Here is a 22,759-nt window from a genome sequence, read left to right on the forward strand (position 1 = left end):
TATAAAGCAGAAAAAATTTGCGACACAAGCCTTTTCCTTTGTGAGACAAACGATGAGCCTTAATTAACACCTTTTGACCAACTGACAAGATTTTTAAACGACCAGGACGCTTAGCTGATTTCTCTCTTCTAGCAGCCGCAGATGCAATATTTTGTAGAGCCAGGTTGACAACTTCAGAATGCCACAGTTTCCGTGAAGGCGGAAAAGGAACGATTTCAGATATGCGATTTGTCGGTGCTTTGTTTTTTAGTATCAGTATAGGCGGTAAAGAAGTTGAGTCATTAGGAAGTTCATTCAGAATGTTTTGAAAAATATGAAGATACTGATCCCACGTTCTGTGATTCTGATGACAATAAAGACGACACAATTTATTGATTTCCTTCATCCATCTGTCTGAAGCGTTAGATTGGGGGTGAAAAAGTGAAATGAAAATTGGTTTAATTTTACGACGCTGTAGAGTACGAAGCCAAATTTTAGAACGAAACTGTGATCCATTATCTGATATAACCTTATCAACATGACCCACTTCTTTAAGAAAATGGTTAATGACAGCATTAGATACTGAACGAGCTGTTGCTTTGCGTAACGGTGTAAAACACACATATTTTGATGTCAACTCCACTGCTACGAAAATGTACGCAAAACCATTAGTAGATCGAACCACTGGACCGAACAAATCAACTGCAGCCATGTCCTTTAATTTTGCTGGAATGATAGGAAACAACGGTGCTCTGTGAGAAACTGTCGGCGGTTTTTGACATAATTTGCATAAACGAGGTGTGGCCAAATCGTCCAATCTAACAAAACGTCTAAGAAAATTACAGACACCAAGGAAACTACGAACATCACGTTTTGTGGTAGGAACAGCACAATTACGAAGAGCGTCTAGTTTCTCTGGATCAGGAAGAATACCTTCTGTAGAAATAATGTGACCGAGAAATTTCACCTGAGAACGACCAAATTCAGATTTTTCTAAGTTCACTGTAATGCCAACTCTTGCAAAGATACGTAATAATGAATCCAAAATTTTGTTGTGCTCACTCCAAGAATGTTTAGCAATAAGAATATCGTCAACATATGAAGTAATATTGTCACGAAGATAGACAGGTAAAATTTCATTTAAGCTACGAATGAATGCTGCTGAAGGTAAAGTCCAAATGGTAATTTACGAAATCACATTTAGGTAAATAGTCATATCCGGTTATTGTTTACTTACTCACTAGATAGATTGATAGTTGAAGAGTTGTTTTGACAGATGCAAAGAATAGTAAAAGAGTAGGCAGCGGTACAGAAAACTAAAAGAGAACCACTACAGCTCGGGGCCCTATGCTCGCTACAGCACATATTCACTTAAGAGTAGTGAATCCCCTGAGGACTTTAATAGCTATACATAAATTTCAGTTTGTGACTTAGTGGCAAATTTGGCGGAAGTGCGTACAGAAATTGAGCTAACCATGAACATGGATGTAGGTCATTCTTAGATTTGCGGAAGATCTTAAATTTCCGAACAGTCAAAAAGTGTTTATAGTCAAAGTTTTCGCCTCGTGGCGACAAAGACCTACCGCGTCTGTCCCAGTCCAAATGTCGATTATTGTCAAGTTCGCGCGCCTGTCGCTCTCTTGTTGCATCTCGTAAATGAAACAAATTACTTTCTTCAAACCCCTCTGCTATCTGTGATTCTAAATTCCTTCTGCTGTCTTTTCCTACGATTTCGCCTTCAATTTGTTTGACTTGCTTTCGTAATGCCTCCACTTCCCTTTTAACGTGTTCATTAAATTTTCCCTGATTTTCAACATGTTTACTTATGCTCTGGTACTCTTCGGTTTCTGAAAATGGCAATGGAGCTGTGTCATCTGAATCTCTGTCCCCATTTAAACTAAGATTTGTCAATTTATCCGAAATCTCCTCCACTCTTTCCGATAAATCACCTATTTGTTCTTTCTGTTTATTTACGTCTTCCGTAAGTGTCGCGACTCGGGTTTCAGTATTAACACATTTGGTAGTTAACTGTTCACATTGTTGTGTTAGGTTATTTATTCTGTCATTTGGTACGGATTTCTCGATTCTTTCAAGTATTTCTTCCTTATCGTGTGCACATTGTAAATTTAATTCTGAAAATTTCTGTACTATCATGCGATCTCTTTCCTCCTGTTCTCTATCCTGTTCCCTTTGTCTAATCTCTACTGCAATTAATCTATTATTGTGAGAATTCAAAATCGGTTGTACTTCTTCTCTGATTTCTTTCTTTAATTCATCTGTCATATTTTTGAAACATGTCCCTATTCGTGAATCTAACCGTGTTTCCAAAGTTCCCATCTCTGTTTTTAATTCAGATCCAAACCGTGTTTCCATTGTTCCCATTTGTGTTTTAATTGTACCTATCTCTGTTTTAAATTCAGATCGTATCTGTGATCCCAGTGAGTCTAACCGTATTTTCATTGTTTCCCTATCTGTTTTAAATTCAGATCGAAAATTTAATATTACACTCATCAACTGCTCCATATTAACTTGTTCGAAATTCTTTTCGCCCCTAACATTTCCCACAAAACTAACTTCCTTTTGCATAGCCATAAAGCTATCTGTGTTCGATACTATTTCAGAATCTTCTATCGTTGATCTCGTATTCTGTGAAATTTCTGATTGAGAAAAATTTTGAAATGGTTCCGGACTATTTTCCCTACTTATTAAATTGTTTTCCACTACATTATTTATGACACTGTTTTCCTCTGTTGGCGAGTTCGCCATGTTAACAATTTCGTTATTCTGACTATTCATCATTTTTGCCTGTTTCATTGACCGCGTAATCTTTTACAAAATATACAAAACTCGTCAGTATATGAAAATTACACACAATGACACTTTATCATCAACAATACCATTCACACGAAATGCTTCCTTCAAACACGATTAACGAACAATAGAAGAATAACAATCACCAAATCTACACATGCAAAATAGACTACAATTACGAAACTACAAATTACTACAACAATGCTACGGTCTACTACTTTTACAATCAGAAGATTCTAAGGGACGATCCGAAGCAGCGGTCGCCACGTGCATGGGGGCTTAATAAAATGAAATGCAAATATTTTTTGTAGCTGTATGTCCGATTACGCAAGTCTCGTAAACGGCTGGCCCTGACTAGTATTATTACGCAATCTGACTGCTTAGAATGACAACAAAGAATGTAAGAAAATTTTCGTTAACACAATTAATTAATTAAGTCCCCAGCAACTATAAAACCTACGAAACCAACAAAGCACAAGTATAGCTGTTCTGTATGTGGTAGTATGACTCAACGCACATCTGGCACGGTTCTTCTTCAACAAAACAAGAATTTTTAAATACCAATTATACTGACGTGATAAAAGAAAATTAGAAATACTATAATTGCGTAAGGAAAGCAGAATTACACTCTAATACAAGAACACAAGCCAGATGCTTTGTTGACTGAACCTGTAATGAAGCATTATTCAGGACACACAAATAATAAGAAAATAAAGAACAGTAGTTAGTTACCTTAATTTATATTGACGAAAAGCACTCAGATCATTACAATATCTCCATTGGAACAACATCTGCTATCTCTCCCATCAAATAACTGCATAAACATGGAACAACACTCTCCACTACCGCATCTCACTCTGACTTCAGCTACAATCAGTGTCCACCACAACTTCTCGGCAAGAACTCTCGGCAAGAACTGCCTGCCACTACCTCTCAATGAGCACTGCCCGCCGCTACCTCTCAACACGCACTGCCAGTGGAGGCGGCGGAACAATACTCTCTCTGGCGCGATTTTTGGCGCTGTGGCTCAGTGTAGCCACCTTTCAACGTCAATTGCTATGATTTCGTTTTTACCAATCATAAGCTTTTGTTTAGCTTTCTTGCAGCTCCTTTTATTCTCTAATGCTAATTTTATGGTGTTTTCATTGTATTTTTGTATGTCGGCTTTCATATTGTTCCTTATACACTTACAGTTCTCAATATTCTATCTTGCAGTATAATGAGACGTAAATACACAAACACGAGCGCACAACATAAGTAAGAAGCGCCCTTCGTGGACACGAGGCTCGAGGTCACCGTTGTTAAGTGGAGGAAGCAACTGTAGTAACAAATAATATTGTCATACCTTATACGTAAATCACGTAGAGTTAGCATCACAACTTACGTACATACCGTAGTAGCTATAGTAGAATAGAATATGTTAATGAGACCGGCTCGAAGTTCTTATCGAAGCTCACCCACTTCAAACAGATAGGTAAAGGGACCTCTTCTGCTATCTAAAACTTTCTTTTTCTTTTTAAAAATATAATGATTTTTTTCCTTCCTTTCCCAAATTATTCTTTACGTATCTTGTGTTTTTATTTTGTTTTTCCTTCTTTAATATAAAAATCAAGAAAAGTACTAAAATTCTGAAAATTGTCTAGTTTGTAGTAGCAAACCACCTACTGTCATTACCAACTCTGTAATGTTAACAAATTAATGGATAATAATGATTTGCGAAATGGAATGTCCCATGCGTCTACCTCCAACTGCCATTCTGCGTTCAGAGTCTGTTAATTCCCGTCGTGCTGCGTAATCACGCCGGAAACCTTTCCACGTGAATCACCTGAGTACAAATGACAGCTCCGCCAATGCACTGCCATTTATACCTTGTGTAAGCTATACTACCGCCAGTTGTGTGTGTGTGTGTGTGTGCATATTGATGGCTCTCGATCTTCCACCATAATCGAGTCCATCAACACGAGGTGGCAAATATGACGTAGCCAAGGAGGTGCAAATGTGAGTTCTACTGTGCCAAGACTGCTTGTTAGCTACAACAGGAAAATACAATTAATTAGCAGGAGTACAAAATAAGAAAGTATTTATTACTTAACTTTGCTGTAGTCCATGATCAGTTGGATGACAATTATAGAAGACGCGACCGGGCTAAGCGTCTGTAGAATGACAATTTACAAGTCACAAATCTTGCAGTGAAGAATTAATCTCTCGTAATCTTGAACGCCGAATCCGGTGAATTTGAAGACTAACTTGGAGCGGAGCTACAAAGACTTGATGGCAGCAATGACTGAGCTGCAGACGATGACTAACATCGGCGCTGACTGACCACTGAGCGCGGCTACGAGATGTAGACTGGCACAACTGCACTACTCTCCTGCTGCACATGAAGTGGCCTAGCGGCGCCTCGCGGCGAGCATAAGTACTGCGACTGGCTGTGTACTCTTTGGCTAACACAGCCGTTCTTCTGTTCCGTTTATCGAGAGAATCGCATCCGGCGGATCGTTCTCTCAGGCGGCGGTGTGGTCGTATGACTGACGATATCACACAAATCTCTATCTCATCACATTTGTCACCTCAGTGTATAATTTGAAACGTCCCCTTAGAAGAATTGTATACGAGACTGTGCTTAAACTGACACACAATATTTTTAGCGCAACGCAATCTGACTTTCAAAAATCCCTACAAAACAATGGCCCTGACTAACATTAACCTATACCTTTCACAAATCACTTACCTCACAAAAATCTTCGTTACTCGAACTACTGCAATACAGCGAGCACCACTACTGCCAGCTAAATAAAAGATTCAAACTACAGGAGGCACTAACTACTGATAGGCATAGTTAGCAATTGAAAGATATTAATAGAGAACAAACAATGTATTTACCTTAACAGTCATAATATACATAGTAGTTCATGACATCCAGTGTTACAAATTTCAAAACTCCGCCATCTCTCTCCCCACATCCACCACTGCTGGCGGCTCACCTCCAACTGCGCAACGCTACGCGCTGTTCACATCCAGCTGCCGCTGCCCAACACTACAATGGCAGACAACAATGCAAACTAGCCACAGACTGCACACAGCACAGCCAGTGATTTTCATATAGAGCGCTACGTAACGTTGCCAATAAGAAAACATAAACAGCCTACTTACATAAAGAAAACATAAACAGCCTACTTACATAGCCCCCATGCTCCCCAAAAAAAATTTTACAAATTGTTTTGGGCAGTGGCCAATAATGATTTGAAAAAATTTTTCATAATTACAATAACAAAGATATCAAATGCACACACTTATTTATATAATGTTGGTCAAAAGCTAAATTTTTCTCACAGTCCATAAAGACAGTCCAGACTGTTCATCACAGTAAAATTTCAGTGTTTTTTTTTTTTCAAAGTCTGAGCAGTAAGAGACAATGCACACGGAAGTAGTGGATTTCCATGCAGTCTTGAAGAAGTAGTGTTGTCCTTCCAACTGAAAGACAGTGCTGACTCTTGACATGCTGACAGGTAATGGGCCACAACAGAGCAAACCCACAGCAGAGTCATTCGACGTTTTGAAGAAGTTTGGTAGGTAGATCATCACAGAGTAGACCCACTGTAGTCTTGGTAGAGATTACGGTATTGTTGGGCCACCAGAGGTGCAGACCCACTGCAGTCCTTGTAGAAATTGTGGTATTGGTGAGTCATCAAAGATGCAGACCCACTGTAGTCCTTGTAGAGATTACGGTATTGGTGAGTCAGCAAAGGTGTAGACCCACTGTAGTTCTTGTAGAGATGGCCAGCAGCCATCTGTTGCGACTGTGCAGGTGCACAATCACCATCGAAGAGTCTTGCAGAGAAGATAGCAAGTCCATAAACCACCACTTGTGCACGCACAAAGTTTTTGGAATTGTCCTTAGAACCAGCAATGCTGTTATCCAGTCCCTTGCTGAATTATTAACACACGTGCAAAAACTAACAGTCCCTACTTCTCACATATTGTCCATATACTATGACCAACAGGAATGTGTGCAGTGAAATGTAACTTACAAGTTACTTAATTTGATGAACTGGTGTCAATTACAATATTATAACATGACAATACAATTACAAAGGTACAAAATACATCATTAAAGAACATAACAATACAGATAACATTTGTAGTACAAGCTTTACAAAAGAATCGAAATAACATATACATCAGTGTTACAGGAATTATAACATAAGTTCATACATAAAAGATCAGAATAACTTTTGAAACATCAACTTTACACATGAGCATTAAAACAAAACAGAATAAATAATGTCCAAGCATCTTTACAAGGTAAATAACATATTATTAATGCCAATTATATTTGAGGATAACAGTATTCCTCATCATAGTGAATGTAGATTGGTATTAGAAGAAGAAAAAATTCTATGAAACTACACAGAGACAGGAAGAAAACAAATACACAAGGGTACACAAACACATAGTGGGATAACACAAAAGGAAAGGACAGGGTTTGTTTTCAGTGTAACATTTGGTACTGCAGTCCAACCCAAAACTTCATTCCATAGATCGTTCCTCTTATTTCAACCTTTGCTTCCACCTAAAAAAATCCTATCCAAGCATGCTTTCTGTATTTTTCTCGCATAACCTCTCGGTGCATTTCTTCAAATTCATCGCAACTCATTCTCTTATAGGCTACCCCCTCTTAAGCTAACTTAAATCTACTGAGCTCAGATGCTAAACTAAGGGACGAGGCAATGCAGCAGCACAAAACAATTAACACAAACATCAATGACAAAGAATTTAAATAGGCAAAGCAATTGCAATATTACAACTAATATGAGCCAATGTGCAGCAACAATAAAAATAAATCAGTAGTAAAACTAGCTTAACAGAGTAACACAAAGTGAAATTTAGTAGCACTATGCCTGGCAAACAGCAACAGTAAATGCTATAACTTATACCTAAGCATGACAAAGCTCAAGCAGAAAAAATAGTACACTAAAGACAACAATGCAGATAAGGGAAATGTCTATTCACATCTTAATGTCTATGTAATTAAAGTGGTGCACCATGAAAACTTATTCTACAAAAAATTACCAAGTACTTGAAAAGAAAATCATGTATGCAGCTACTGTTATTAGTCCCTTCTTATTAATCTTCCAAGTGCTCCTTTTTTGAAGAATGTGGAATTATTATTTAACAGATCTGTTGACAGAAAGTGTTCACATTAGCAAATGCATTTTATTTTATAAAACCAATGCTTTAACACAGCTGGAAACTAGATATCAAATGAAATACGCAACTATGAAAAGCAAAGCATAAAAATATCATTCAATAGTCATGTGACATTTCATAAGTTAGTAGAAAAATCTCTCAACTCTCGTAGAAAGACGCTTGTCATAATCAGGTGTGCAGATGTAAGTATCTTTCCAAGTAATGAGCGTGTCGTATTTGCGATGCTTTCTCTAAAGGAATGTCAATGGCGAGGATAATGGCCTCCTTTTTTTTTTCACCTAATGGCTTTCTTTTGTCAGACGACTATCTCTCAGCTGGGCGCCCAAAACACATTACGTCAAGGTCACTTATCTTTCTTACTGAAATATTTACGACAGCAGTTTCTGCTACAGTGGCAGTCTCATATAAAAAAATTCACAGGTCGAGAATTTGCGTTGCAAATGTGTAGAAACAAAATCCTATGAATATAACAGTGTTCAAAAAATTTTCGCCGGCATTGTGATACATTCACGCATTTACACACATTTCATAACTCTTAAAGTACAATTCTTGGTTTCCAACAACCTTTTTCACAAACCAGAGTCCCTAAACACTACTCATTATTCCTTACCTTATTACACATATACATATTCGTCGACACTTCTTCAATATTTCATCATAATAAATACGTAGCATAATCAAATTCCTCATATAACATCGGCTTATTAATCATAAACGTACCTCAACAGCATAATACACATCGTCGTCGTAATAATATCATAACATCTCAGTCAATTCTCAAAATTGTTGTAGCTTCCTCCAATAATTAAAAAAAATTCTCTGCTCATGTCAAAAGTGTCATCTGCCTCAAACTTACTTTAAAAATCATGATCTCATACCAAATACATCATTCAAAGCTCTCATAGTATCACAATGGTTCCAAAAAAATATGAACAGTTCACACAGTACAGACAAAATACAGTTTCATAAGTGTGAAGCTATCCAACTGTGTAATTGTGTAAACATGTGTCACTGATGTAATAAAAAAATTTATCTCTCAGTTAAATGATCAGATAGCTGTGTAATTTATGTATTAGAGAAACATGGTACCGATGTGTAAAGTTGTATAAGCAAATACCATATTAGCTAGGGCTCCTTGTGCTTACCACACACATGGTACACAAAATAAGCATGTACCCCCCTGAGGATTAATGTAATTATACCCTCAGGTGTTACAGATTACAGCAATGGAATGAAATGTATCATGGAAAACCTTTGTACCATTGTATTTCAAATATCTTTAAAAATAAATGTTTTAAGTACAAAATTAATCACTCAAATACGTGTCCTGTAGCGCTAAATGTGCGTCTTGCTGTAAGATAATCTCTGTGGAAGTGTCGTAGTTATTTTCCTCCGAAAGCTAAGTTCTGCAGAAGTCAATGTACTTACCTCATGATAAACAAAAGTGAAATGCTTTGCGTATAGATATCTTAGTTATTACGCTTATTGTTGTGATGAAGAAATTACTGTGCTGTAACGTATTGTTGTGCTATGGAAAAGGCTGTCTCATTGTAGCTATACCACAAAAGTTACTACTAAAACATGTTTTACTTTCCAGAATAATACATAAAACTGTGTAGACATAAAACAGAAACACCGCAAAAGCAACATTGTAAATTGTCACTCATTAGTAGCGTCATGATAAAATCGTGTAGCTGTTACGTAAACTAATCACTGTGTCATCTGGTATCTCACATAAAGTACTTTAAATCCAGAATGTATTTTCAAGTAAACCAAAATGTTGCATTAAAATCTCATTGGCAGTATATGTTCTAAGTATGTAAGCCTGATAGTCGTTACGTAATCGTGCAACTAACAAGCAAGAATGTACACACACAATAACACTGTGTCATCTGTTCGCAATAACAATGCATTCGTAATTTCTGTTTAAATAAGTTCTCTTGGTTCTTGACTGGATATTTAACTTCAAACATTGTTGCATGGTAACAGTTTCTAAAGCATACTAGTAACGTGAAGTGAAACGTTTTATGGCAAAGACAAAGTTAAGAAGCAGATTATCTTTCAATAAACGGTTTTATATGTGAAATGTGGTGTAACCCTTTGCTCTTCTCAGTACGCAGAGTTTCAACTTGAATGCAATTATCATTCGGTATTCGTCCGTAATGAATACTGGAATTTTGCTCAAGGTTAGCGTCAATGTTATTTTTCCCTGAGCCAGCGGGCGCAAGTGGCTGCCTGCGATGTGAGTCATTGTCTGTTTCTTTGTTGACGCGTGTTGTTACTGGGATTAGGAGGCCTAACTTCTACAAATTCGCCTTGCCGAGAGGGCCCAGCTCTGTTTGAAGCTCGTCATTTCTGATGGAATTCAGATCTGTCGTTTTGTCGGTAGTTTACATAGTTTCTTGTTTGTCGGTTATGTAGTGGAGAATTTCTCCCGGAATCGTAACTGCGTGGTGGACCGTTGCGTCTGAAGTTACTCTGTCTCCCTTGATAATAATTGTTCTGATTGCCGTATTGTCTGTTTCTCTGATTGTCTCTGTGATAGTCATTACCGCGGAGAGGTGATCTTTCCCTGTAATTATTACTGCTCTGCCAACGGTTGTCATACAGGTGGTGTCTCTTTTGGTCACGATTTACGTTGTAAGAATAGACTTGTGTCCAGTTATTGTTTGTGTCGTCACGGAATTGTGACAGATGTGACCTGTAGTGATTATTTTCCTATTTTCGCATCCCGCGACTGTCTGTGTCAATTTCTAATTCTTGTAAGAGTCCCTGAAAAGCTTCAATGTCGTCTTTGCAACGTCCTGCTAAAATAATATGTCGTAAATGTTTAGGCAATTTGATTAAGCAAATGCGGATGAGTTCTGAGGGGCTGTATGGGTTTGAAAGATACTGATTCTTGTGCAACATGTCTTCAAAATATTTCATAAGACTGGAAAATTCAGATTGTTCGAAGTGTTTCATCATTATGATGCTATGTTTTACTCGGTCTTGTGTAGCTTGAGACCAATACGCTGAGAGGAAAGCATGATAAAATTCTCCTTCACTGTGACAATCGTGAATGACCGATCGCATTCTTACAGCTGGTTCATTCTCCAAGTAGCCACACATAAATTCTAATCTATGTTCTAATGACCAGTTGGGAGGAAACCAATGAGAGAATTGATGGAGCCACGCTTGTGGATGAATGTCGTTGGCAGAATTCTTAAACGTTTTGAATTTACGTGTAGTAATGAACAGCTTATAGTCAAAATCATCATGTCGGCGAGTCGCATGTCGGTCATTGTTACGTCGTGTCGGCGGTTCCATCTCAAAATTCGGTGCACATTGCCAATTTCTTTCATAACTTCCGAAATGCCCTGTGTTATTATTTTGTGGCTATTCCGTATTTCTATGTCCCTCTTCCCGTATTGGGGCGCGAGTGTCCTCTGAAATACGTAATTCTTGTATTACCTGTGTCAGCTGATCTTGTACTTCCCGGATTTCTCTTTGGTGTTGCATATTAATTTGATTCTGATTTTGTTTGAATTTCCTAATTTGTTCGCACTCTTCTGTGTCATTAAAGACTACTGGTTTTGTGTCATTCAGATTATCATCTACCTTCGTAGATAAATTATTTAGTTGATCCGAAAGTTCAACTACTTTCTTTGATAATGAACTAATTTCCTCCATGTGTCTTTCTGAACCAATTTTCAGAGTATCTACTGTGTCCTTTTAGTTTTCTTGAGTTTTTGCAAGTTGCGTAACCGAATCGGTAGATGTAACTGAGTCAATTTTAGCCCACAAGGTCTCATGATTTTCATGAACAATGGTTTGCAGTTCTTTTATGGCTGCTTCGTGATTCTGTAATGCATTTTCATGCCGCGAAAAAATAGGTTGAAAATGCTCACAAATTTGTGTTTTTACGTCATTACAGACTTTTTGACATTTCGATTCAATGTTATGTAACTCAGTAGTTAAATCTTCACGTGTTTGTTCAAGTGTGGTGTCTAACTTTTGAAGCTTTTGCTGTGTTTGTCTCTGATTTTGTTCCATTGTGTCTAACTGTTGCTGTGTTTGTCTCTGATTTTGTTCCATTGTGTCTAACTTTTGAAGATTTTGTCCCATTTGTTTCTGATTTTGTTCAAGCGTTGTGTCTAACTTTTGTAGCCTTTGTCCCATTTGTTGCATTAACTGTAATAACAGTGCACTGGTGTCTGAAACATGTTCCTCAGTGCTTTTCGGCAGTGAATTTGCACCGGCAACATTCACATTTTGACAAGCGGAAAATGCGTCTTGACTCATTTGAGAAAACGGTGAGAACCCAAAACCTGAGTCTACAGTATTTGCAATATTGTGTTCTGTCATTCCCGAGTCCTGAGGCGAGCTGTTGCCGACCGATCGATCGATGATGCTTCCCTGTTCACTACCTGTTTCACTGTCTACTCCATTATTTGACGCCCGCTCCATTTCCCTATGCACAGTTACCAAATTACTACTTTGAATATTTGTTAATTCATTACATGGTGGCGTTAACACACTGCTTTCGTCTTCACTGTTATTTCTCAGTTTACTTTGGAGCCTAGTATTACGTTTTTCACACGCCATTATTGTCACAATATTTCACACGACAACACAGAAAAGCACAATTTGAAGAGCAAAAATAAGAGAGCACATTAACATAGCACTGAAAATAATATCTCGTTAATTGCAAGAGCAGCTGCGAAATACTTGGTGCAAATTTACATGCATGCCACAACTGTTTTACTGTACAAGAATGAAAGACTGCAACTACAAAGGAGATTCTCTCTACAATTACGCGCTAGCAATAAACAAAATCTACACTAATTACACAAACTACAAGAAAAAATCAGAAGATTCCAGTGAGGTATCCTCGGCTAAGGGTCGACATATGAAACGTCCCCTTAGAAGAATTGTATACGAGACTGTGCTTAAACTGACACACAATATTTTTAGCGCAACGCAATCTGACTTTCAAAAATCCCTACAAAACAATGGCCCTGACTAACATTAACCTATACCTTTCACAAATCACTTACCTCACAAAAATCTTCATTACTCGAACTACTGCAATACAGCGAGCACCACTACTGCCAGCTAAATAAAAGATTCAAACTACAGAAGGCACTAACTACTGATAGGCATAGTTAGCAATTGAAAGATGTTAATAGAGAACAAACAATGTATTTACCTTAACAGTCATAATATACATAGTAGTTCATGACATCCAGTGTTACAAATTTCAAAACTCCGCCATCTCTCTCCCCACATCCACTACTGCTGGCGGCTCACCTCCAACTGCGCAACGCTACGCGCTGTTCACATCCAGCTGCCGCTGCCCAACACTACAATGGCAGACAACAATGCAAACTAGCCACAGACTGCACACAGCACAGCCAGTGATTTTCATATAGAGCGCTACGTAACGTTGCCAATAAGAAAACATAAACAGCCTACTTACATAAAGAAAACATAAACAGCCTACTTACAAATTATATGCAGTGCAAAAAGCTCCCCAGACCAAAAAGTGGTCGCCCCCTGGAGACATCATGATAATACTGCCTGCAGCTGGAGTATGTAGACGGTTATGAGCTGATATTTGGAGGAGATTGCCTTTTGCTCTAAAGGGCCAACGCTTTTCGCGCGCGTGGGATGCTGTGGTCAATGGTTGAAAGCGGAACGTGTTACCTGATGAAGATGTCGGTTAGCACCTCGCGGTATTTCGTCATGGAATTTGTGTATGTCCACAAAATAGTCCTTTGGGAACAGTTTTCAGCTCAGTATTGCACATTGCTTTTAATTTAATGGGACATTTTCGCCGAGTTTTAGAATTTTATACTCAAGCTTTGTGTGCTGCGACTTATTAATAACCAGACATTATTTGCCCATATTATTCCTCTTTCACGTATTCTGCACAATATGGCTAGAAAGAGTATCATCAAAAGTTAAAATAGTAATTGAGGTGTGTCGTTGTACGCTGCTCGTAGTCATAATGATCTAGGCTGCTGCGTTTAATTTAATTTTCAGTTGTTATTGCTGTTTAGTTAGTATTAACGCATTTATAGAATTAATGATAAGAAAGGTAGGTAAATATTTGTCTTAGCATGAGAGGTAGGGAACAAATTGCAGACTCTGCGAACAGACAACATCAATTATTCAGCACTGAAGATGAAGCTACACAGCACAAACGGATAAAATCCAAAGGCGTTGTGCAACACCAGTATCTACCGAACAAGGTTGAGAGGAATGGGAAACGTTTATCGAGATTAAGTAGCCTTGTTAAATAGTTTTTGCAAAAGCAATGGGAGCTGCATCACAAATTCAAGCTAAGGCAAAGCTGTTCTGACAAACAAAAGCAGAACGGATACAAAATGACCATAAGGATAGCATTGCGAAAGCTTTTAGCACTATGACGAAGAAACTCACGAAGGTTTGGTCTTACGTCCACTCAGTAAGTGGATCTAAACCATCTGTTCAGCCAATGGAGGAACGAAAGGTCTACATCTACATCCATACTCCGCAAGCCACCTGACGGTGTGTGGCGGAGGGTACCTTGAGTACCTCTATCGGTTCTCCCTTCTATTCCAGTCTCGTATTGTTCGTGGAAAGAAGGATTGTCGGTATGCTTCTGTGTGGGCTCTAATCTCTCTGATTTTATCCTCATGGTCTCTTCGCGAGATATACGTAGGAGGGAGCAATATAGTGCTTGACTCTTCGGTGAAGGTATGTTCTCGAAACATCAAAAAAAGCCCATACCGAGCTACTGAGCGTCTCTCCTGCAGAATCTTCCACTGGAGTTTATCTCTCATCGTAACGCTTTTGCGATTACTAAATGATCCTGTAACCAAGCGCGCTGCTCTCCGTTGGATCTTCTCTATCTCTTCTATCAACCCTGTCTGGTACGGATCTCACACTGCTGAGCACTATTCAAGTAGTGGGCGAACAAGCGTACTGTAACCTACTTCCTTTGTTTTCGGATTGCATTTCCTTAGGATTCTTCCAATGAATCTCAGTCTGGCATCTGCTTTACCGACGATCAACTTTATATGATCATTCCATTTTAAATCACTCCTAATGCGTACTCCCAGATAAATTATGGAATTAACTGCTTCCAGTTGCTGACCTGCTATTTTGTAGCTAAATGATAAGGGATCTACCTTTATATGTATTCGCAGCACATTACACTTGTCTACATTGAGATTGAATTGCCGTTCCCTGCACCTTGCGTCAATTCGCTGCAGATCCTCCTGCATTTCAGTACAATTTTCCGATGTTACAACCTCTCGATATACCACAGCATCATCCGCAAAAAGCCTCAGTGAACGTCCGATGTCATCCAGCAGGTCATTTATGTATATTGTGAATAGCAATGGTCCTATGACACTCCCCTGCGGCACACCTGAAATCATTCCTACTTCGGAAGACTTCTCTCCATTGAGAATAACATGCTGCGTCCTGTTATCTAGGAACTCCTCAATCCAATCACACAATTGGTCTGATAGTCCATATGCTCTTACTTTGTTCATTAAACGACTGTGGGGAACTGTATCGAAAGCCTTGCGGAAGTCAAGAAACACGGCATCTACCTGTGAACCCGTGTCTATGGCCCTCTGAGTCTCGTGGACGAATAGCGCGATCTGGGTTTCACATGACCGTCTTTTTCGAAACCCATGTTGAATCCTACGGAGTAGATTTCTAGTCTCTAGAAAAGTCATTATACTCTAACATAATACGTGTTCCAAAATTCTACAACTGATCGACGTTAGAGATATAGGTCTACAGTTCTGCACATCTGTTCGACGTCCCTTCTTGAAAACGGGGATGACCTGTGCCCTTTTCCAATCCTTTGGAACGCTACACTCTTCTAGAGACCTACGGTACACAGCTGCAAGAAGGGGGGCAAGTTCCTTCGCGTACTCTGTGTAAAATCGAAATGGTATCCCATCAGATCCAGGGGCCTTTCCTCTTTTGAGCGATTTTAATTGTTTCTCTATCCCTCTGTCGTCTATTTCGATACCTACCAATTTGTCATCTGTGCGACAATCTAGAGAAGGAGCTACAGTGCAGTCTTCCTCTGTGAAACAGCTTTGGAAAAAGACATTTAGTATTTCGGCCTTTAGTCTGTCATCCTCTGTTTCAGTACCATTTTGGTCACAGAGTGTCTGGACATTTTGTTTTGATCCACCTCCCGCTTTGACATAAGACCAAAATTTCTTAGGATTTTCTACCAAGTCAGTACATAGAACTTTACTTTCGAATTCATTGAACGCCTTTCGCATAGCCCTCCTCACACTACATTTCGCTTCGCGTAATTTTTGTTTGTCTGCAAGGCTTTGGCTATCTTTATGTTTGCTGTGAAGTTCCCTTTGCTTCCGCAGCAGTTTTCTAACTCGGTTGTTGTACCACGGTGGCTCTTTTCCATCTCTTACGATCTTGCTTGGCATATACTCATCTAACGCATATTGTACGATGGTTTTGAACTTTGTCCACTGATCCTCAACACTATCTGTACTCGAGACAAAACTTTTGTGTTGAGCCGTCAGGTACTCAGTAATCTGCTTTTTGTCACTTTTGCTAAACAGAAAAATCTTCCTACTTTTTTTAATATTTCTATTTATGGCTGAAATCATCGATGCAGTAACCGCTTTATGATTCCCTATTCTGCTTAACTGTTTCAAATAGTTCGAGTCTGTTTGTCACCAGAAGGTCTAATATGTTATCGCCACGAGTCGGTTCTCTGTTTAACTGCTCAAGGTAGTTTTCAGATAAAGCACTTAAAAAAATTTCACTGGATTCTTTGTCCCTGCCACCCGTTATGAACGTTTGAGTCTCCCAGTCTATATCCGGCAAATTAAAATCTCCACCCAGAACTATAACATGGTGGGGAAATCTACTCGAAATATTTTCCAAATTATCCTTCAGGTGCTCAGCCACAACAGCTGCTGAGGCAGGGGGCCTATAGAGACATCCAATTACCATGTCTGAGCCTGCTTTAACCGTGACCTTCACGCAAATTATTTCACATTTAGGATCTCCGTCAATTTCCTTCGATACTATTGCACTTCTTATCGCTATAAACACGGCTCCCCCTTCACTGTCCAGCCTGTCTCTGCGGTATACATTCCAATCTGAGTTTAAGATTGCATTACTGTTTGTCTGGTTTCAGCCAACTTTCTGTCCTTAGTAAAATAAGGGTACTGTGACCGTTTATTAATGAGAGCAGTTCTGGGACCTTTCTATAGACGCTCCTGCAGTTTACTATTAGTAGCAGCTTATTGAAAAAAAAAAAAACGCGCGAATCACTCCCGTTTTCGAGAAGGATCGTCATGTAGTTGTTCTTAATCGAAGGTCTATATCCTGACTTAAGTCTATTGCACTCTTTTTGATGTTCTTGTATTATAAACTTTTAGAGGACGAAAACCTCTCCCATAAATATCAAAATGGATTCTGATGTATCCATCACAGCCATCACAGGCGGTCAAAAAGTAGAGGCCCAGGTGAAAAAACACACCAAGTTTATTTGAATTAAAATTACAAATTTACTTCTTCGAAACGAGTCTTGAAACAAAATGAACTCTTCTGGTTTAAACATAAAGCAATACTTCATGCAGAAACCCCAGTAATGGAATAAACAAAGTTCTAAATTAAAAGTTTTTGCAACAACTCGTATGGAAACGAAGCACGATTAAAAGTTCTTGGCACACTTTATTCAGAAAAAAAGTCCGGATGGACCAGTAAGTGTCAAAGTTGACAATGAGAAAAATATTAAGTCTGGAAAAGCAGAATTAAGGATAAACTCTGAAATATTAAAATTCCACTGGCCGGTCTCTACGTCAGGGTCACATCTCCTGCTGTATTGCTCCGTTGCAGGATCCGGAATGAGGATGGCTCGGACAGTGGTGACGGCGTAGCGACGTCTCTAGAGTGACCTCCTGATTGAATAAATGAGTAAGCATTTGTTGCCTGGCCCAGGAAACCCATCCAGAGCGATATGCCCGCTCAGGGCCCGTGCGCTGACCTAAGCATAACCCTCAATGCCTGGGTACAGTCGGTCTTGCTTCCTGTCACGTGGTCGATGCAGGAACGAGGTCTGTGGAGTCAGCGACCTCTGCTGGTGCTTCGGTCGGCGTCTGGTGGCCGTATGTAGCGTGGCAGCTCTTGAGTGTTGGCTGTAAGGAAGCTGGCTGCCCACGTAACTTCGATGTGATGTTGGTTGCAGTTACGTTAGGCGTAGGCCCACGGCACTGCAGATTCCACACATACACACACACACACACACACACACACACACACACACACACATCGAGAGACAGAGCGCTTGCGAAACTCATCTTACACAGTCCGTGAGATCCAGAAAATGGTGTCCCACCTGAGAGTGTGCTACTTAACTTGCGGTTGACATTGTACTGTACACGCCGCGCGGGATTAGCCGAGCGGTCTTAGGCGCTGCAGTCATGGACTGTGCGGCTGGTCCCGGCGGAGGTTCGAGTCCTCCCTCGGGCACGGGTGTGTGTGTGTTTGTCCTTAGGATAATTTAGGTTAAGTAGTGTGAAAGCTTAGGGACTGATGACGTTAGCAGTTAAGTCCCATAAGATTTCACACACATTGTACTGTACACAGTTCTGCACCGTCGTTTAGCGAACAACATATGAAGTTACTGAGAGTCGGAGCATGTTTGTGCCTGGATTCTAGACTTACTGACTCAGAGAACTCAGCACATCGTTCTTAACGGGACGAAATTGACAGATGCAAAGCAACTTTGGGAGTACACAACGATAGTGTATATGGCCCTTAATGCTTATAGTATAGCAAATTAATCTAGCACATAACGACGGAACCTTATGAGACTGTTCACAGGCGACCCTGTTGTCCACAGCAAATTTGGAACATCTTAAGAGTACCGAAATGAAGAATTATTTACACATTACCTATAACTGGTGCAGATACTGGTTGTTGACCCTGAACGTAAATAAAGTGTTTCACATAAACACTGGATGGGATTCATTCCTGTTCGATTACACTATTGCTTATAAATCACTAAAGAAGAATGACTAGATTAAACATATCGTTGGAAAATCTAGATGCCAGACTGAGATTAACTAGACTAATGTTAAAGCTAATGCATTCCCAGAAGAACTTTCGTTCCAGTGAGTCTTGAGTATCGTTCATCCATCTGGGACTCTTACCAGCTTCGATTAATAGAAGAGCTAGAGAAGATTCAACGAAGAGTGAAGGATTCGTTAATTTGGTGCAAGTGCGTTATGCTGATTCTCATCGAACATTCTCACCAAACTCCAATTGCAGACGCTAGGTGAGAGACATTTTGTATCACGGGAAAATTTGTTGTTAAAAGAGGTCATCTCGATCGGAACACCCACGGTGAAGAAAGAAATTATTATTAGTGGTAGACAGTTCCAATGTTAGACGCGTGTCATGGGCTGTGCGGCTGGTCCCGGCGGAAGTTCCAGTCCTCCCTCGGGCATGGGTGTGTGTGTTTGTCCTTAGGATAATTTAGGTTAAGTAGTGTGTAAGCTTAGGGACTGATGACCTTAGTAGTTAAGTCCCATAAGATTTCACACACACATTTTTTGTTAGACGCGTATGGATCCTCTTAGAAAAATGATGCCTTGGCAGAGAAACAAGCCAAATGTGCACTCAGTATGTTTCCCGGGATGAATTGTCCATGATGTGGAAGAGGCTATCCAAAAAGCAGATGAATTCAGAGGCTCTACGCAAAAGCAAACGATGTCTGTCGTCTGGGTTCTTTGTTCGCAATTTCCTGAGACTGGCGGAAGAGGATGTAGGCATCTATCCTCAGTCGTGAGGCCTGTGGACACATGTCGATTTGCGGCATCGGCCCGAGGACTGATCGGAGAAATCTGGTCTGGAGCCGATTGGAGTTTCTAAATCACGTGCTTCATCGCTTCTATGCTGAGACTGGCTGTAGATTCCCCGACCGAGGCTACACTGGAAACGGGCACTCTGGTGGAACACTGCGTGTGGATTGTACAACTTTTCGTTTTTAGATGAGGCTTGGACTCCAAGACTTCCAGAGAAAAAAACAGCATCAGAAAAAAAACAACTATGCGACGCGATTCATGAGTAACTCATGCTTTCCGGTCGCGGCATCACTCTAAATATAGCTGCAGTTGTTTATGTTTACAGCAACCTAAGCATTGGACGCTGGTTGATCCCTCTTGTGCTAGTATTTTTATATTGTACGTCACTGCTGCTAAAATGGCAGTTTCATTTCTTTCATCAGTTGCTCTTTTTTCTTGGCGCATTTTATTCTCTACACTTTTTAGTTTCAAGAACTGTTTTTATAATGTCTGGAAAGACAGATCGCGATAGTCTTCAGCATACAACCGTACATCTGCTCTAAAGGTCTGGCGAGATTCACCATAATCGATATTAACTTTCTCGAATATCGCATACATTATGCTGCTCGCTACAACAGCAGAATACAGATAGATGAGCTTCAAGCGCAACGGTAAGCTCAAGAACCATAATTGGGCTACGTGTTTGCTACGTTTCATGTAATAGCGCAGACATTTGTGGAACCTCTTCTGCTGACGACAGGACAGTGGTTTGCGGCATTGTTATTGAAAGGCCTGGGATGGCAGGACAGAGCGGATTAGGTTGTGGACAGGGGCCAAAATAAGTTCCTGTCAGTTGCACTCAACATACAAACTTTATTTATCAACACACAATATTACAAGGATGCAAAACACTCAAAATTTTAATCGACCTCCCTTGATTAACTTTATATCGGCTGTAGGCCGAGAAAAAGAGTTTCAATTTAAAAGGCAGAAGGCCTTATCTTAAAACATCTCATGTAAAATTTGGCTGAAGGCCCTATATAAAAGAATAACAATCTCATGCCTTAAGGGCAAGACAAGAACATTAACTTAAGAGATACTGATACTCAATTGAAGGCCACACATCAACTAAATAACTAAAACCCAAACAGGGAAATTACTATGTAACACACAAGGAATGGTGCTCAGAAGTTTCCAAGGATCTGACTGGGATTGTACCACTAACGCCCTTTTAGGTGACACAGGCAGCCCCAGTCCAACGACTTCTTAATCCGAAGGCAACCCAACCGACAGACAGCCGACCGACCAATCAACAAAATCAGTTCCGCTCCATGCAACCAGAAAAATGACAACAAGATTTCAATACAACGACACACAGAATATTGGCGCCCACAATGACCAACAACACGTCAGCTGTCGAACTACACGCCGCGTTGGACAGCAACAACACGACGAGCTAAAAGTTACGTCAACGAGCAGGGGAGATAACCGGAACGTCAACGGCCACAAGGCAAAAGATACCGCTGGTCAACTTCAATTACAATAAATTAAGTTAAACTCCACAGGAAGGCGGCTGGAATCTTAGGTGACTTGAATACACACACGTTGTTGCTCGCGGGAATGTCCCAAAAGCGACAACCAGAATCAAACGAAGAAATGTAAATACACTACTGGACATTAAAATTGCTACACCAAGAAGAAATGCAGATGGTAAACGGGTATTCATTGGACAAATATATTATACTAGAACTGATATGTGATTACATTTTCACGCAATTTGGGTGCTTAGATCCTGAGAAATCAGTACCCAGAACAACCACCTCTGGCCGTAATAACGGCCTTGATATGCCTGGGCATTGAGCCAAACAGAGCTTGGATGACATGTACAGGTACAGTTGCCCATACAGCTTCAACAAGATACCACAGTTCATCAAGAGTAGTGATTGGCGTATTGTGATGAGCCAGTTGCTAGGCCACCATTGACGAGACGTTTTCAATTGGTGAGAGATCTGGAGAATGTGCTGGCCAGGCCAGCAGTCGAACATTTTCTGTATCCAGAAAGGCCCGTACTGGACCTGCAACATGCAGTCGTGCTTTATCCTGCTGAAATGTAGGGTTTCCCAGGGATCGAATGAAGGGTAGAGCCACGGGTCGTAACGCATCTGAAATGTATCGTCCACTGTTCAAAGTGCCGTCAATGCGAACAAGAGGTGACCGAGACGTGTAACCAATGGATCCCCATACCATCACGCAGAGTGATACGCCAGTATGGCGATGACGAATACACGCTTCCAATGTGCGTTCACCGCGATGCCGTCAAACACGGATGCGACCGTCATGATGCTGTAAACAGAACCTGGATTCATCTGAAAAAATGACGTTTTGCCATTCGTGCACCCAGGTTCGTCGTTATACACCATCGCAGGCGCTCGTGTCTGTGATGCAGCGTCAAGGGTAACCGCAACCATGGTCTCCGAGCTGATAGTCCATGCAGCTGCGAAAGTCGTCGAACTGTTCGTGCAGATGTCCCCATCTGTTGACTCAGGGATCGATACGTGGCTGCACGATCCGTTACAGCCATGCGGATAAGATGCCTGTCATCTCGACTGCTAGTGATACGAGGCCGTTGGGATCCAGCACGGCGTTTCGTATTACCATCCTGAACCCACCGATTCCATATTCTGATAACAGTCATTGGATCTCGACCAACGCGAGCAGCAATTTCGCGATACGATAAACCGCAATCGCGATAGGCAATTCGGACTTTATCAAATTCGGATACGTGATGGTACGCATTTCTCCTCCTTACACGAGGCATCACAACAATGTTTCACCAGGCAAAGCCGGTCAAGTGCTGTTTGTGTATGAGAAATCGGTTGGAAACTTTCCTCATGTCAGCACGTTGTAGGTGTCGCCACCGGCGCCAACCTTGTGTGAAT

The sequence above is a fragment of the Schistocerca cancellata genome, chromosome 5 (genome assembly GCF_023864275.1).
Source record: "Schistocerca cancellata isolate TAMUIC-IGC-003103 chromosome 5, iqSchCanc2.1, whole genome shotgun sequence".
Classification (NCBI taxonomy): Eukaryota; Metazoa; Arthropoda; class Insecta; order Orthoptera; family Acrididae; genus Schistocerca; species Schistocerca cancellata.